The following is a 17,135-nucleotide window of genomic DNA, read 5'->3' on the forward strand; positions in this document are numbered from 1 at the left end:
TTGTCAATTATATGTCAATTAAGCTGGAAAAATGATTGTTTTAAGTCACTTGAATTTTGTTTTTGTTCATTATGGTGCAACATATCTAAACACCTCTGATTTGTTATTTGAATTTTATAGTCTCTACTTTCCATCTGTGCAGGAGTGTTGTGTGTGTACATGTGTTTATATATACATACACACATATATACATGGATTTTTACCATATAATTAGTTTATGCCTAAGTTCAAAAGGAATTATTTAATATACTTTCAAATGTATATACTAGATCTATTTTATATACTATTTTATATACTAGATCAAATTTTATACTAGATTTATATACTAGAAAAAAGTCATAACAGGGAGGTAGATAGTGAGTTCCTTGCTCCTATTTGGTAGATCTAAGGAAACCAAAGCTGCCTTTATTAAAACTAAAACTCAGTTTCTCTAAGGGTTGATGGAGGTAGAGTCTCCCCGTGAGAGAACGTTTCTCTTGACCAATGGTTTGTGTCTTTCTGGGCCGGTCACCTCTCTCAGAGGAACCCCATTAATTACTGCAACTACCACCACTGTCCTTAAAGGGCCATGGTCCGCTTTAACAGTGACCCAAGCATGAGCACATAGCTCTTTCTTTTATTACTCAGTAGTGAAAATGAAATGAGGCTGGACATTTAAAAATTTCATTAGAGAAAAGAATAGAGGGGTGCCTGGGTGGCTCAGTCGGTTAAGCATCTGACTTCAGCTCAGGTCATGATCTCGCGGTCCGTGAGTTTGAGCCCCGTGTTGGGCTCTGTGCTGACCACTCACAGCCTGGAGCCTGTTTCGGATTCTGTGTCTCCCTCTCTCTCTGACCCTCCCCCATTCATGCTCTGTCTCTCTGTCTCAAAAATAAATAAAACGTTAAAAAAAAAAAAAAAGAATAGAACACAATACAGCTTGCTTTAACTTTCTCAGGTCACAGGCTTAAGAGAAATCCACCTGTTTGGTTGGGATCCAGAGTTAAGAGAAAAGCTCCAGTGATTCTCTTTCTCCTGAGACCTGGTTTCGGTTTCTGACTGAGGACCCACTTACTCTCCTTGCTTACAAAACTCAGTGTGTCTAGATGGAGTATTTAAATAGGAGACCCTTAAAGTTATCCTATTTGGGGGTATAGGATGCACACAAGAAAGATAATCTTGTAGAAACTGGTGAAGAACAAATTTTGAATCCTTTATAAAACCATCCTTAAAAGTTAGAATTTTGTCTTATGGTCAATAAAGAAAGCATTGAAGGAAATGAGCAAGTAAGTGACATGATCAAATTTACTTTTTAGAAAAACCATTTGGGATGCAGGGTAAAAGATTGATTGGGGAGTAGGAAAACAGGCAGCTGTTGCAATAATCCACAGGAGATATGACATGTCTTATTGGACTTTATATTTCCAATACAGGCATAGAACACAATGATTAATAGATGTTTGAATAAATGCTTGACTTGAAATAACCAAAAGGATTTCCAAGCAGTAGTAAAAATGGAAAAGTGAAAGACGCACTAAGCTTAACATCACTGACACACAACAATCAAGACAAATAATCTAATTAAAAAATGAGCATAGGGATTGAATAGACATTTCTTCAAAGAAGTTGTATAAATGGCCAATAAGCACACATAAAGATACTTAACCTCAGTCGCTAGGAAAATGCAAATCAAAACCACCATCGTACCACTTCACACTCACTAGAATGGCTATAAAGAACAAACAAGTATTGTTGGCGGAGAAATCTAAATCTTCATTCACTGTTGGGTGGAAATGTAAAATGGTGCAGACTCTTTGGAAAACACTTTAGCAATTCCTCAAAATGTCAAGTATGGGGGCATCTGGGTGGCTCTGTGGGTTGAGCATCCCACTGGCTCAGGTCACGATCTCATGGTTCATGAGGCCGAGCCCCATTGTTGGGCTTTCTGCTGACAGCTCAGAGCCTGGAGCCTGCTTCGGATTCTATGTATGTCTCCCTCTCTCTCTGCCCCTCCCTCGCTCACATTCTCTCTCTCTCTCTCTCTCTCTCTCTCAAAAAATAAGTAAACTTTAAAAAAACAAAAGTCAAGCATGATTATTATATGACCCAACAATTTCACTCCTAGAGAGGTGTAAAAATCTGTTCACACAAAAATTTGTATACTAATGCTCATAAAAGCATGATTCACAATAGCCAAAAAAAAAAAAAAAAAAAAATGGAAAAAGCCAAATGCCCTCCAACTGATAAATGGATAAACAAAATTTGGTGTATCCATACAATGGAATGTTATGTCATCCACAAAAAGGAACAAAGTACTAATATATGTTACAACATGGATAAGCCTTGAAGACATGGTAAGTTAAAGACTCCAGACACAGAAATCCCTATGTTATATGATTCCATTTACTTGAAATGCACAGAACAGACAAACACATAGAAACTGAAAGTACATTAGCAGTCGCTAGGGGCTAGGACACGGAGAGAACAGGCGATGACTGCTAATGGATCCTTTTGGGGGGTGATAAAAAAGGTTTTAAAATTGGTACTGATGTTTGTAGAACTCTGTGAGTGTACTAAAAAACACGTGACTATATACTTTGAAACGATGAATTTTATGGTATATGAATTATATCTCAATAAAACTTATTTTAGTAATCACTTATGCAAACTCATGTTGTCTTATTAGCTATTTTACAGTCATGTGCATTGCAAGTAATAACTAAGCACATCGAACACTCAGGTAGTTAGATAGCCAGGGTTAAGAACACAGACACCAAAAGCAGGCAAAGTGAGTGGAAACTCAGTTCCATCACATAGAAACTGTGTGACTTTGGGCAAATCACATAACTTCTCTGAACTTTTAGTCGTCTGTAAAATAGGAATACAACCTATCAGAGATATTGTGAAAGTTAAATGAGACAATAGACAAAAATGCACAGAGCTAAAGTGCCTATGAATGTTAGATATTATTCTGTGTATTATTAATATGACCTCTAGTGGGTGTACTGGCCAAGACCATGGTCCTGCCCCTTAAGGTTCTTAAAATCTTACAGCACATTGTAGGTGATTGATATAAATTATCACTTTTATGTTTCCTTAATGAACATTATACATTTTTTTGAAAAGTGTGTTAAAGATGAAAATATTTATGGTCAGCATCTTGCAGTTTCATTTGTCTACTAAAACTAAACCCCTTGTGACTTATGCATTTGAAGGTTTTCCAAGGGCAGCTTTAAAGTGGGTAGGTCTGGGGATGCCTGGATGACTCAGTTGGTTAAGCAACAGACTCCTGATCTCACCTCAGGTCATGATTTCACAGGTCACGAGCTCCATGGCAGGCACTGTTAGTGTGGAGCCTGCTTGGGATTCTCTCTCCCTCTCTCTCTCCCTCCCCCACTCATGTGTGCACTCTCTCAAAATAAATAAACTTAAAATAAGTAAATAAATAAAGTGGGTAGGTCTGATATTTGCAAAGCCCAGTTCGCCTTCTCTCACTTATACCAGCCAGCCTCCACAGACATTTTTCTGTTATTAAATGAACAAGGCAATTCAGAGACCATTCTCCCAGTAGCACAGCTTCCCAGTGGCTCCCCAGGCAAAGCCACAAGAGCGTTCTAGAATTTCGTCAGCAAGAAGAATTGATGGCATCCTTCTTGGTCTAGGTTTTCCCAGAAAAAGTTTTCCTTACAAGTGTTAGCGCTCCTTTATTGCCAGATATTTCTGGGTAAAGTGAAAATAACATAAAAAGAATATTCGTAATTTTATGAATTCTTACCAAGTTCTTGATTTTTAGTTTCTGAGATAACAGGTGTGGGTGGGGCTCAGTGAATGTTCCCCTGTCCTAATCTGCATTAGTGGAGACCTTCAAGATGACCCTTCTGAATTACAGATGTAATTCAGGTCCATCGGTAGGTGCTTTGTGGTGTTAGGAGGACCTCTAGACCGGATATAATACTTGAGGCCACTGGGTATATCTCTTACAAGCAGGGTCTGAGACCCATGAAATATACTGAGTACTACAACTAGTTGACATGTGAATGACAAGATAGCAAGATGCAAATTCAAAAAGTTCTAAAATATAATTCTAAGACCTTTTTAGTTCTGAAAGACTGTTCTAATTTAATAATGTTGACATGATAAATGACTCATTTCAAGATAATATAGTAAAAGGTAAGAAAGATAAATTACTGTTTAATTACTATTATTGCTATTACTATCGCTAATGACTTAGGAACACTATTACTAAAGCCATGTGTTGGCTTTTAAGGAAATTTTAGGTGTCTGGTTTAATAAAAAAGATACATTCACATTTGCAAAGTGCTTTGAAAATGAAAAGCTCAGTGTGGGCATAAAATGGCATGTTGTATGAGCGTTAAATGGCATGTAAAATGGACCTGAACGTGTCTGCCAAAATCCATAGGTTGAAGCCTGAACCTCTAGTACCTCAGAATAGGAGATAAAGCGTGTACAATATGGTTAAGTTAAAATGAGGTGGTTAGGATGGGCTCTAATTCAATCTGACTAGCGTCTTTATAAGAAGAAATTTGGACACACAAAAGAGACACCAGGGATGTGTGCCCACCAAGGAAAGGCCATGTGAGGATACAGCAAGAAGACAGTGACCTGCAAGCCAAGAGACACCTCAGAAAAACACAAACCTGCTGACACCTTGATCTTGCAGGCCTCCAAAAGTGTGAGAAAATAAATGCCTATTGTTTAAGGTACCTAGTCTGTGGCATTTTATTATAGCAGCTCAAAGAGATTACAAAGGGCACTTTGTGGATTTGCAGTCAGAGGAAAGAGTGGGAGGCATGATGCAGCATGACATAGGCAGAGAATAAACTCTGGGAACGAACTGCGGAACAGACTGGAGGAGTGCACAGCACCCTTATGCTAGAAGGATCTTTGTGTTGTGCTTGATGATCTCACAGGTCATGAGTTCAAGTTCCGCATCAGGTGAACACGAGCCCTGCTTCTTTCTCTCTTTCTCTCTGCCCCTTGTGATTCTCTCTCTCTCTCTCTCTCTCTCTCTCTCTCTCTCTCCCTCTCTTCCCCTCACTTGCCCTCTCTGTCTCTCTCAAAAAAACAACAACAAAAAAAAAATTATAAAAAAAAAATGGAGTTTACTCAGAACAATACATTCAGATCAGCTGATATCTAACACTGTCGTGTCACCTGTGGATGTGAACATATGTGAAGCAGGGGAGAAGAAAAGACTGGATAAGGCAGGTCTGTTTGGAGGAGATATTGAAAGTCTGGTAAAAGGGAGCTACTTTAGGGATAAAAAGGATGAGTAAGGTAATACATAGGTGAAATTACTAGGCCAAGGTAATGCATGGGAGGAGGAAGAAACTAGAACGGTCTTGAGGTTTCCAGCTTAGGAGAGTGGGTAGGTTGTGATTCCAAGAAGGGAAATAGAAATGCAGCAGGAGGAGAAAGGAGAGAATATGTGATATATGTTCAGTGGAAGATGAGACTCATTGTGTGTGGTGGGACGAAAACAAAAATCACTGTGAAAAGTGAACCTGATCGAATTTGACTAGGGAAACTTAAGAGTTTTACGGAGTTTGCATTCTACATATTTATTGGTTTCTTAAGATAGTTTAACCCTTTATTGCAAAAGAAGTAAATAAATCAGAGAGGATAAATAGTATTTTAACAGGTTAAATGTCAGATAGTTTCATTACATTCTCAACCCTCCAGATTGACTCATAAGTGTATGACAAAATCAAAATATATAAAATCAAATTCAAAACAGATAAAAGCCATTTTCTAACAGTCAAGTATTTATTTGCACAGAGGATAGATATATATGATCAAGAATGTCCAGCCAAATCTTTAAAATAATCAAGAATTCAAAGACCTGCTATCTAGAAATTTCTCTAGTCAAAGAAATAACCGTAGTTGTAAAATAGCTGACAAGCCATTTATTAAAACAGCAGGCAACTAATGCTTCTCCTTGTTTCAAGGTTACATTATAAATCAACTTAGAGGGGCAAAAACCTTGTAGGAGACCTGTAGGAGGATGAGCAGAACAATTTAAACTATAAAAAAAAGTCCGAAAGTGCATATCTTACTTACAGAAAGAATGAGGTTTAAAAGGATGATAATTAACAGAAATTGACACAGCTGGCATCCAGCAAGTTTCAATTGCAAAGATCATATAAATTGATTTATAATGTTCCCATGTGACTAATGAAAGTAGATTGGTGACCATATTGTTCTAAATGATTGCATTAGAGAACATTATTACTTTAGAGAAGCCCACATTAATAATAAAATCATTATCACCAAGGAATAAATAAAATCATACTTTTCAAAATCAACGTGTTAGATTTTAACACTCATATTATATTATTATTAATCGTCTTTCAAAATGATTAAAAAGAAAACTTTTAAAGAAGCATCAGTTCTGCTCATTTTATTTTTCCCATGGAAGAAAGGGATTCAAAACCTTCCTGATGTCAGCACTTAGAAAGGTTAATTATTCATACAGAACAATAAGGAGGAAGCACTAGATTTAATTGGACACATGCTTCTCACATTTAAAGAGAGGGGAGTAGATAATGATGTCCCTTTTGTGTCCTTCCAAAGAAATATGGGGAATTGATAATGTCTCACATAAGTCTTAAAGGAAGAAAAAGCATGCATTTTCATAAATCACTCACTCATTAAGAAAGCTCAGAAAAAATGTAGTCTCAATAAAAATGTAAACCTTACACAGAGCTTACTTAGATAGGGTCAAATTTTAATATCTTACTTTGGAAATAAGTAAATTTGACATCACTAACCTCTAGAGACTAGTAGGCAATTCTTACATGTAAAGTTTTATCTAAATACAGGAACTTCCTGATCAAGGAAACAATAAAAAAGAATGAACAAACAAAAAATTGGACCACAGAGCATTCCATCAATGAATTCTGGTCCAAGTTTATATGGAAATGGTGACAATAATATTCTCTTGCGCAAAGCAAATAAACTACACCGTGAAGTGCATGAAGAGACAGAAACTAAATCTTTTATCTCTGTATTCCCTGTGCCTAGTGTAGTATCTAGCATGTAGGCAGGGACTAACTATATGTTGAAAAAATGAACTTTGGAAAGGTCAATTCTAGGACATGTACTGACAAGAAGTAACAAGCATTCTTAGAGCAAAAACCTTTCACTCATCAAATTATTTTCTTTAATGCAAGTCCCTATTTGACGTACTAGATGTAGAAAAATGTATAGATCATGAAGTCACCTGCATTCCACTTACCCCCTCCCAGACATTATCCATCCTCACCCAAAAGGTCACTCTACTGACCTCCAACACCACTGTTACTGGTGACGGCATCTGGTAAGTTTCTGGTTTAAGGCTGTTATAAATAATACTGCTATGAATATTCTTATGTCTTTGGAGAAAAAAAAATGTCCTCATTTCTTCTGAATATAATTAGAAGTGGAAGTGTTCATTCTTTGGATATATGATGAACTTTAAAAGATATCTGCAGTTCTCAAAACAAGAGAGAAAATTCCTCTAAAGAGTTTTCTTCAGTGATGGGTAGGAGTCCTTTATCAGATGTGTGTGTCATGACACACAAGTTACTCCTTCTCAGTCTCCTTTGCTCAGTCCCTTACCCCAGGACCCAGGCTTTCCCATTCTCTTCTTGATCTACTCTCTTTCGGTGATCTCATCTTATCTTAGGCCTTTAAATATCTTCTATAGGTAGTGTAATCCCTCAAATTTATACTGCCTACTCATCACCTCCACTTAAATGTCTTCTGTGAATCTCAAACTCAACATGTCCTTATCTTTCCACCTCAAATTCCCCTCCTTCCACTATCTTCTTATCTTGTGTTTCTCTAGCATGATCAGACGACTCTTTGTCTGCACCGACCTCCTTATTCCACAATGAATGCATAAGTATGTTTCCACTTCAGGGCCTTTGTACCTGCTGTTGCCTATTCTGCTTGGACGACTCTTTCAGATATCCACCCACCTGGCTACCTCACCCCATTACCTGAGGCAAGTCTTTTCTCCAGTGGAAACTTCTCAGCAAGATCGTATCTGATTACTTTGTTTTCTGCCATATTTTTAAATCTCCCATTCTGCCTTATTTTTCTCCAAAGCACTCATCATTCTTTCTACTTTTTTATCTGTTTATTGTCTATCTCTCTCCTCTGAAATGTAAACTCTATAAGGGCAGGAATGTTTCTTCTTTTTTGTATACTCCATGAGTTCAGTAACTTTGTTTTGTTCTTGTTGTATTCCAAACACCAATAAGAGGCTCTGGTGCACAGCAGGCATACAATAATTATATGCCAAATAAAGAAATGAACTTACTGAAATTGTATTTGGCAATCTGTTAGTTAATTAATGGCCTGAAATTAGATAGAATATTACAAATAAAGTCTTACAAGCAGTTCCTAAAAAGAAACTATAATCTTCTATATTATGTATTATCTTGTACATGTGATACCTTCTCATAGATAACACAGAATAGCTTAGAACAATTGTTTCATTTATAGACTTTCATTATCTTTGGGTTTTTATGTGCTACAACCTTTCTCGGTATCCTGCTTGTGCCAAAATAGGCAGTGAAGAACTTTACCTACTATAAAAAGATCAACCTGTAATTCATTCTATATTTTACTCTCCCTCCATATATTAGTAAACTCTAGTACGAGATATACAATGCATTTTCTATGACCTAAGAATGTTAAAATTTTAAGGAGAAGAATAAAGGAATATTTCATTCAGTACAAAACAAAACAAAGGTACCAATAAGAGTGGCATATACAGGACTGAAGGGTTATGTGCATAAGCTTCACTTTAAGTTCTAATTCTTCCATCTTCTAATATTGAATAAAGAAAAACAGCTCAGTCACAGTACCTCATTCTTAAAATTCTTTCCAGTAAACTTTATATCAATGCATAGGTTATATAAAAGTCCGTAAACAGTTGCCTTCTATTTATCACACATTGGAAAAAAGAACAGAGAGAAGAGTTAGCCTCAGCACTACCACCCTACTTTCTTCATGTGTCACCACTGATAAGTATGTAGTATGTTCCCTCTCCTTCTATGCGTTTGCATTTGTGTGTATGTGTGTATACCTAAGTTTGTAATCCATATTTAGAGCGTGCATGTTATGACCTTATTTTCCTTAAGAAAATCTTGCTATCATGTATCTAGATATATTTGCATTTAAAAAAATGGGGTGATATACATACTATATGACGTTTTACTAGTAGTGCTATATTCTAGAGAGTTTCTCTATACATAAACATCTACCCATTATTTTTAATGGCTGCATGGTATTCCTTAATATAAATGCATTGTGTTTTATTTAACCATTTGCTAATGAAGAATATTTAAACTGTTTACAACATCTTGTTATCAGAAATAGTACAGTGAACCCTGGCATATGACTAGTGCATAAGTTGGCACGTTTCTCTAGGTCAGTGGTTCTCTCACTGTGGTCTGGAGTCCCCTAATGTGTTATTTGCCTTTGTCCTTATGTCAATATTTACACTTTTGAGGTAAAAGCAATAATGAATAAACCAGTTTGCACTTTAGAACAAGTCCAGGCACTGGCACCAAACTGTACTAGAGTCATTATATTTTTCTCTATCAGGCATCAAAAACACTGGCACTTTTATAATGAAAAAATAATTTATAATAGACCATCTCTTAGCCATAATTATACTCAATAGTTCTGAATTCATATACAAATTCTGTTAACTTTCATGCAAATTAAAATTATTTTGACATGTATCTCCTTCACTAATATTCCTAAATTATACTCACAGATAGTACATTCCAAGTCATCTAAGTGAGTTGATTTGGGCTCTGTGGTAGACAGCCTCCAATGTGGCTGCCAAAAATTCTTCCCAACCCTTTAAGCACAGGCCACTTCTCAGATCTACAGATTTTATTTCCCTCCATTTGTTTTTGTTTGTTGAGAGACAGCGCAAGCAGGGAAGGGGCACAGAGACAGAAAATCCAAAACAGGCTCCAGGCTCTGAACTGTCAGCACAGCCCAACATGGGGCTCAAACTCATGGACCATGAGATCATACCTGATCCAAAGTCAGACACTTAACCGACTGAGCCACGCAGGCACCCCTATTTCCCTACATTTGAATGTGGGCTGTATTGCCATTTGTTCTAACAACAGAATACCATGGAAGAGATAGATATTCTAGGACTTGTGAGCCTAGGCTTTGAGAGAACTGGCAGCTTCTGTTGTCCCTTCTTGGAATCAGCTTCTAATTACAAAGCAGCTCACGCTAAACTACTGAATGAAGAGAAAGCCCTGAGAAGTTGAGCATCCATCATGGATGTTCCAGTCACAGTTGAGCTTCCTGTTGAAGGCAACAGAATGAATACCTTCAGACTATGCACTGTGGAGCAGAAAAAATGCCCAGCTGAACTCAGTTCACCCTAAAGATTATTTTAAAAATCATAAATTGTTGTTTTAGGTCACTGAGTCCATGCTTTTTAATTACTCAGAAACTGAAAACTAACTTTTTCAAAGTGATCAATGAATAATTGACCACTCAACCACTATATTTGGATATCTAACACTAAACCGCATAAAGTTTATTTCAACGTTTATTTATTTATTTTATTTTTTAAGAGAGAGAGAGAGAAAGAGATGGAGCACGAGCTGGGAAGAGGCAGAGAGAGAGGGAGACACAGAATTTGAAGCAGGCTCCAGGCTCTGAGCTATCAGCACACAGCCGGACATGGGGCTCAAACCCATGAACCATGAGATCATGACCTGAGCCGAAGTCGGATGCTTAACCAACTGAGCCACCCAGGTGTCCCTAAAGTTTATTTGAGAAGAAGGCATGTTTTGGTTAATATTTTATTTTGATATAATTATAATCTCAAAGAAAAGTTGTAAGAACAGGACAAGGGACTCCCACACACCCTTTACATTTTATCATCTTTGCCCTATCATTCTCTGTCTCTCTTCATCTTTGTGTCTCCTTCTGTCATTCTTCCTTATGTTTAAAAGCAAGTTAGAAATATCATATCCCTTTACCCTTGAATACATCAGTGAGTATTTCTAAGAGCAAGGATATTTACGTACAATAAACAGCACAATTACCAAATTTAACCTTATTAAACTATTACCTGATAGGTAATCTCTATTTCAAATTCTGTCAATTTTCCCAGTAATCTCCTTTATGAATACTACCTCCTCTCTCCCCTGGGTTGAAGAGCCAATCCAAGGTCATGTATTTATTACATGACAATTGTCATAACCTTTTCGTTTCCTTTAATATAGAAGAGTTTCTTAGCTTTCTTTGTGTTTCTTGACTTTGACATTTTTGAAGAGTACAAGCCAGTTATTTTGTAGAATGACTCCCAAATTGGTTTTGTCTGTTGTTTCCCTATGATTAGACTCAGGTTATACATTTTAGGCAGAAATATAACCATAGTGATTTTGGGGCCTTCACTGTGCATTATATCAAAAGGCACATGATGTTGGTTTGTTCTAAGGCTAGGTTCACTTTGAACAAAATGAACCAGGTTCACTTTGTCAAGGTGGTGTCTGCTATGTTTCTCTACTATGAAGTTACTGTCTTTTCTTTGTCTTTCATAGGTAATTTGTAGGGAAATACTTGGAGACTCTGCCTATATCCTGTTCTTATCAGTTTTCTGTAAAATGTTTACTTAAAATTCAGTGGAAATGTACTTCACAAAATGAGTTTTAAGGTTCTATTGAATGAAATGTATTTTTAAAAAACATACTGATATATTCAAAAATTAAAAGATCAAAGTTACCTAACCCTACTAAAAAGGGCATTTAATTTTATAGCATATTTTCCAATCCACTTAACAAAAAACAAAAAAGCAAAAGAAATGTTAGTATATATAATACATATAGTTTAATCTGAATCTACAATGAAATTTAAAAGCTGTTATATTGTGATTAAAAGAAAATGCAGATTTTGTATTTAATTAACATTTATTGAAAGTCTATTACCTGCTAAGCATTGTGATGCAAACTCCCATTCACACTCAGCATCTTATTTTATTTTTTTATTTTTTATTTTTTTTAGCATCTTATCTTATTACCACAATTCTATAGGTTAGTTGCATTATGCCTTTTTTTTTCACATATGAGAACCTTTAAGAGGTTTTATTTGCTTAGCAAATAATTACTACCCTCTGCCAGGTTCTATATTAAGCACTGAGAATACAATATGGAACAAGGTAGAAACGGCTGTCTTACAATCTAGGCAAAACAGACGAGTAAACAGCCAATTATAACAAGCTGTGCCCAATGTTTAATAAACAGTATGACTGAGGTCTGAGTGGTGTTCTATGAGAGGCACATAAAGCAGACTCAGGTGTTACAATAGCCAGTGGGCGGAATTTATGATTAGGCTGAGAAATGAGAGATGAGTGGGAGCTAGGTATGGAAGTGCAGACTGGTAGTGGTGGAGGGATGGCCCAAATATTCCCTAGAATATTTTCAAAGGTCCTGTGGCTAGACAGACATTTTCATTACACCTGGAACTTCGAGAGCCAGGCAGATGGCAAGCAAAGCTGCTGGCGAGGTAAACAGTCTAAGTGAAGTAAGGTGCCTTGAAGGCTTCACTCTCTACCCGCCACTTGATTAACATTGCTCAAAGATTGCTCCTACCACTTCGAGAAGGTTTTGACATAGTTTATATTGATTTTAGTTTATTCATTTCAGGATCAAAGGATGGCAAAGTTTCTGCTGCATCCAGGATGGTATGAATCATTAAAACACTGAAACAAACCACTCATATCAGAACATTCTGGTCCTGGCCAGAAGTCACTAACCTAGCTGAAACATCAAATACCATGGTAATGTGGCTGTTAATACAGGCAGGGATTAGATAATAAGAAAAACTTCTTAGTTCTGCAGCATATTGAACAGTTTATTTGTAAATCAAATGAAGCAAATAAACTGCTTTAAAAGAAGAACTGATCCTGAAATCACTCTTATAGATGTTCATAATACTCCATAAATTATAAATTAAGATAAACAAGGGCTCTATATTACAAAGTTAAATTATTTTCTAATTTATGACAGAGAACTGAATACTTTACCTTTTTACTTAGAAAAGCCTGGTAATTGCTCTCACATTCTACCATAGGACACACATCATATTGGTCACATTGGATGAGCACTTACTATGTGTAGTCAATAAATTCTAAATTTAAAAAATTTTTCTTAACATTTATTATTGAAAGACAGAGAGAGACAGAACATGAGCAGGGGAGGGGCAAAGAAAGGGGGGAAGACACAGAATCCAAAGCAGGCTCCAGGCTCTGAGCTGTCAGCACAGAGCCCGATGCAGGGCTCGAACTCACAAACCGGGAGATCACGACCTGACCTGAAGTCAGATGCTTAACCAACTGAGCCACCCAGGCGCCCCATGAATTCTAATTTTTTTTTACATCTTTACATGTACTAAATCAAATATCAAAATTGCCCCAAATCTCCCTTACAGAATTGATATATGGTATTTGTATTGTCTTACATTCTTAAAAACCATTATGTATACTGAACAACAACCAGCCTCAAGGGTTCTGGAAGAGGGATTTTGGACCTATATCATTAATATGCCAATTAATAATTAATTAGTATATTAATAATTGATTTTGTGTATCCATTAAAATATCTGAATATTCCAAACATCAGTATAAAGAAATTGTAGAATATCAAGTAAGATTCAATTATCACATGTTTTAGAAAGAATCATGTTGGGGGCTGCTGGGTGGTTCAGTCAGTTAAGCATCTGATTTTTTATTTTGTCTCAGGTCATGATCTCATGGTTAGTTGGTTCATGGCATTGAGCCCCACCTTGGGTTCTTTGCTGACAGTGCAAACCTGCCTGGGGTTGTCTGTCTCCCTCTCTCTCTGTCCCTCTGCTGTTCGTGCACTCTCTCTCTCTCTCTTCTCTCTCTCTCTCTCAAAAATAAATGAACTTTAAAAAAATCTTTTTAAAAAAGGTGTGAGTACTATTTTTAAAAAAATAAGAAAGAATTATGCTGTTCCTATCCAACTCTGCCTAATATCCAGGTGGCTGCCCTCTGATGCCAGCAGTATCTATGGATTATGGTTTAGAATTTAGTATACCTAGAATGTCAAACACTGAACTGAACCTGTCACTGTCAAGGACATGACTGGGGATCCAGTTTGTATCTTCTGTCGTCAGTTTAATAAGTTATGTAACAGTGAGCAAATTACCAAGCATCCCAAACCCTAATTTTATATTCTGTAATACTGTGACAATAATTTATGACTAGGGTTATTTCGAGAATTGAATAATCAGATAATGTGCGTCTTTACGCCTCACCTCTTATTAAGCATGTAGTAGATGGTAGCTATTATTAAGCCAAATAATTATACATAGGGATAATTATTTTTCTATCAAAGCAGACAATATGGACTAGATAAATGTCTCCATAAAGGCTAAATATGCTGAAATATATAAGACACATACCTAACATTAAAAACTTCTCTTAGTGGGGCACCTGGGAGGCTCAGTCGGTTCAGCACCTGACCCTTGGTTTCGGCTCAGGTCCTGATCTCACAGGTTGTGGCATCAAGCCCTGCGACCAGCACTGTATTACAGCTTCCCTTCCCCCACTCATGCTTTCTCTCTTTCTCAAAGATAAACATTTTTTTATTTACTTATCTTGAGAGAGACAAAGACAGCATGAGTGGGGGAGGGACAGAGAGCCCCAAGAATTGAGTTTCTTTTTTTTTCTTTCTTTTCTTCTTTTTTTCTAATTGCTCAGTATTATTTGCTGAAAAGATTAGCTTTTCCCTTTACCTTGACACTTCTATCAAAAATCAAGTGAATGTGTGTCTATTTCTGAAGTCTATCCTATTCCATTCATTTCTGTATTATTCTTACACAAGCACACCACTATCTTGATTACTCTAGCTTTATAGTAAAATCTTGACTTCAGGTAATCTAAGACTTAACTTTGTTTTTATTCAAAATTATTTTTCTTATTCTATGTCCTTTGCACTTGCATGAATATTTTAGGACCAGCTTTTCAACTTCTAAAAAAGAACCTATTGGTGTACTGATCCAGATTCCAATGAACCCCATAGATCATTTTGGGGAATATTTACCTATTACTAAAGATGTCTTCGATAAGATGCCAAAGTACATTTAAAAAATTGAAAACTGCACTTCACCAAAATTCAAAAGGCATTAAATCTAAAAGAAGCCACAGACTAAGAAAGATTATATGCAAAATATATCTGATAAAGAACTTGTATCCAAAATACATAAAGAAATCTTACAACTCAATAATAAAATAATCGACCTAATTAAAAACTGGCCAAAAGATCTGGATAGAAAATTCATCACAAATATATATGAATGGCAAAAAAATGCATAAAAATATACACAACATTTTTAGTTATTGGGAAAATGTAAAGTAAAATCAGAATGAGATACCGACACAAATCCACCACAAGACAATTTAAAAAGACTCACAGTGGGGCACCTGGGGGGCTCAGTCAGTTAAGTGTCCGACTTGGGCTCAGGTCATGACCTCACGGTTTGTGGGTTCAAGCCCCGCGTCGGGCTCTGTGTGGTCAGCTCAGAGTCTGGATCCTACTTCTGATTCTGTGTCTCCCTCTCTCTCTGCCTCTCCCCCACTTACGCTCTCTGTCTCTCAAAAATAAACATTAAAAAAATAATAGTAAAATAATAAAAAGAGTGATAGTATCAAGCATTATAAAGAGCGTGAAGCAACTGGAACTCTCAAAAATTGTTAATGGGAATGCAAAATGATGCAACCACTGTGGAAACTAGGCAGTTTCTTTAAAAGTTTACCACGTACTCTGGGCACCTGGGTGGCTCAGTCGGTTAAGCACCTGACTTCAGCTCAGGTCATGATCTCACAGTTCATGGGTTTGAGCCCCAAGTCAGGCTCTGTGCTGACATCCCAGGGCCTGGAACTTGCTTCAGATTCTGTGTCTCCCTCTCTCTCTGCCCGTTCCCTGCTCACACTCTGTCTCTCAGCAATAAATAAATGTTAAAAAAATTAAAAAATTAAAAAAGTTTACCACCTATTCATATAAGACTCACTCCTAGGTACTTAACCAAATGAAATGAAAAATATGTCCACCTAAAGACTTGCACTGGAATCTTCACAGCAGCTTTATTCAAAATCAACACAAACTGGAAACAACCCAAATGTCCATCAACTGGTGAATGGATAAACAAAGCGTGGTATCTTTATACAATGAAATATTTCTGTGCAATCAAAAGAAATGAGTGACTTATGCACTTAACAACATAAACAAAACTCAAAAGCATTTGCTAAGTGAAAGAAGCCATATGCAAAAGGGCACATACTATGTATAATTTTATATTCCATAAAAATAAAACAGATTGCAGAAAAGGCAAATCTATAGTGAAAAAAATCAGATCAGCGGTTGCCAGACAACTGCCAGCAGACAGTGGGGATTGTGATAGGAGGACTAACTGAAAGGGATATGAGGAAGGTTTGGGGGTTGATGGAACTATTCTCTTTTGTGATTCGTATTATTCCATGACCATTTGCATTTGTCAAAACTCACCAAATCACAATAATCAAGCAAACTTTGATGGAAGCTGGACCAATCTGAACAGAGGAAGTTGGTAGTCAGAAGTGGTCAGATTATTTACTTTGGAAGTGGAGTCACAGGATTTCCTAACAGCTTGGATATGAAATATGAGAAAAAGAAAGAACGGGAGAAATGAACTTCCAATGACAGAAGATATTCTTTCTCAAGTCTTACACTACGCTCACACTGAGAAAACCCAGTTGGCAGCGGTACAATGAAGTAAAGAGGCTAGACTTGGAGTCAGATATCGCTCTGGCCTGTAGGGGGCCCTATAAATTACTTAACCTTTCTCAGCTTCCTTTTTCTCATTTGTAAAGTGGGGTTAATTCAATGTGGGACACCTGGGTGTCTCGGTTGGTTAAGCATCTGACTCTTGATCTCAGATCAGGTCTTGATCTCATGAGTTTAATCATCATGTTGGACTCCACACTGGGCATGAAGCCTACTTTAAAGAAAAAGCAATAATAAAATAAATTATGAAATGAGTTAACACATATGACATGTTTAGAAAAGGGCTGATACACAATAAGCCCTCAATCAGCATCTACT

Source organism: Puma concolor, chromosome B1 (genome assembly GCF_028749965.1).
Source record: "Puma concolor isolate L17-30 chromosome B1, mPumCon1.1.hap2, whole genome shotgun sequence".
In the NCBI taxonomy this organism is placed as follows: Eukaryota; Metazoa; Chordata; class Mammalia; order Carnivora; family Felidae; genus Puma; species Puma concolor.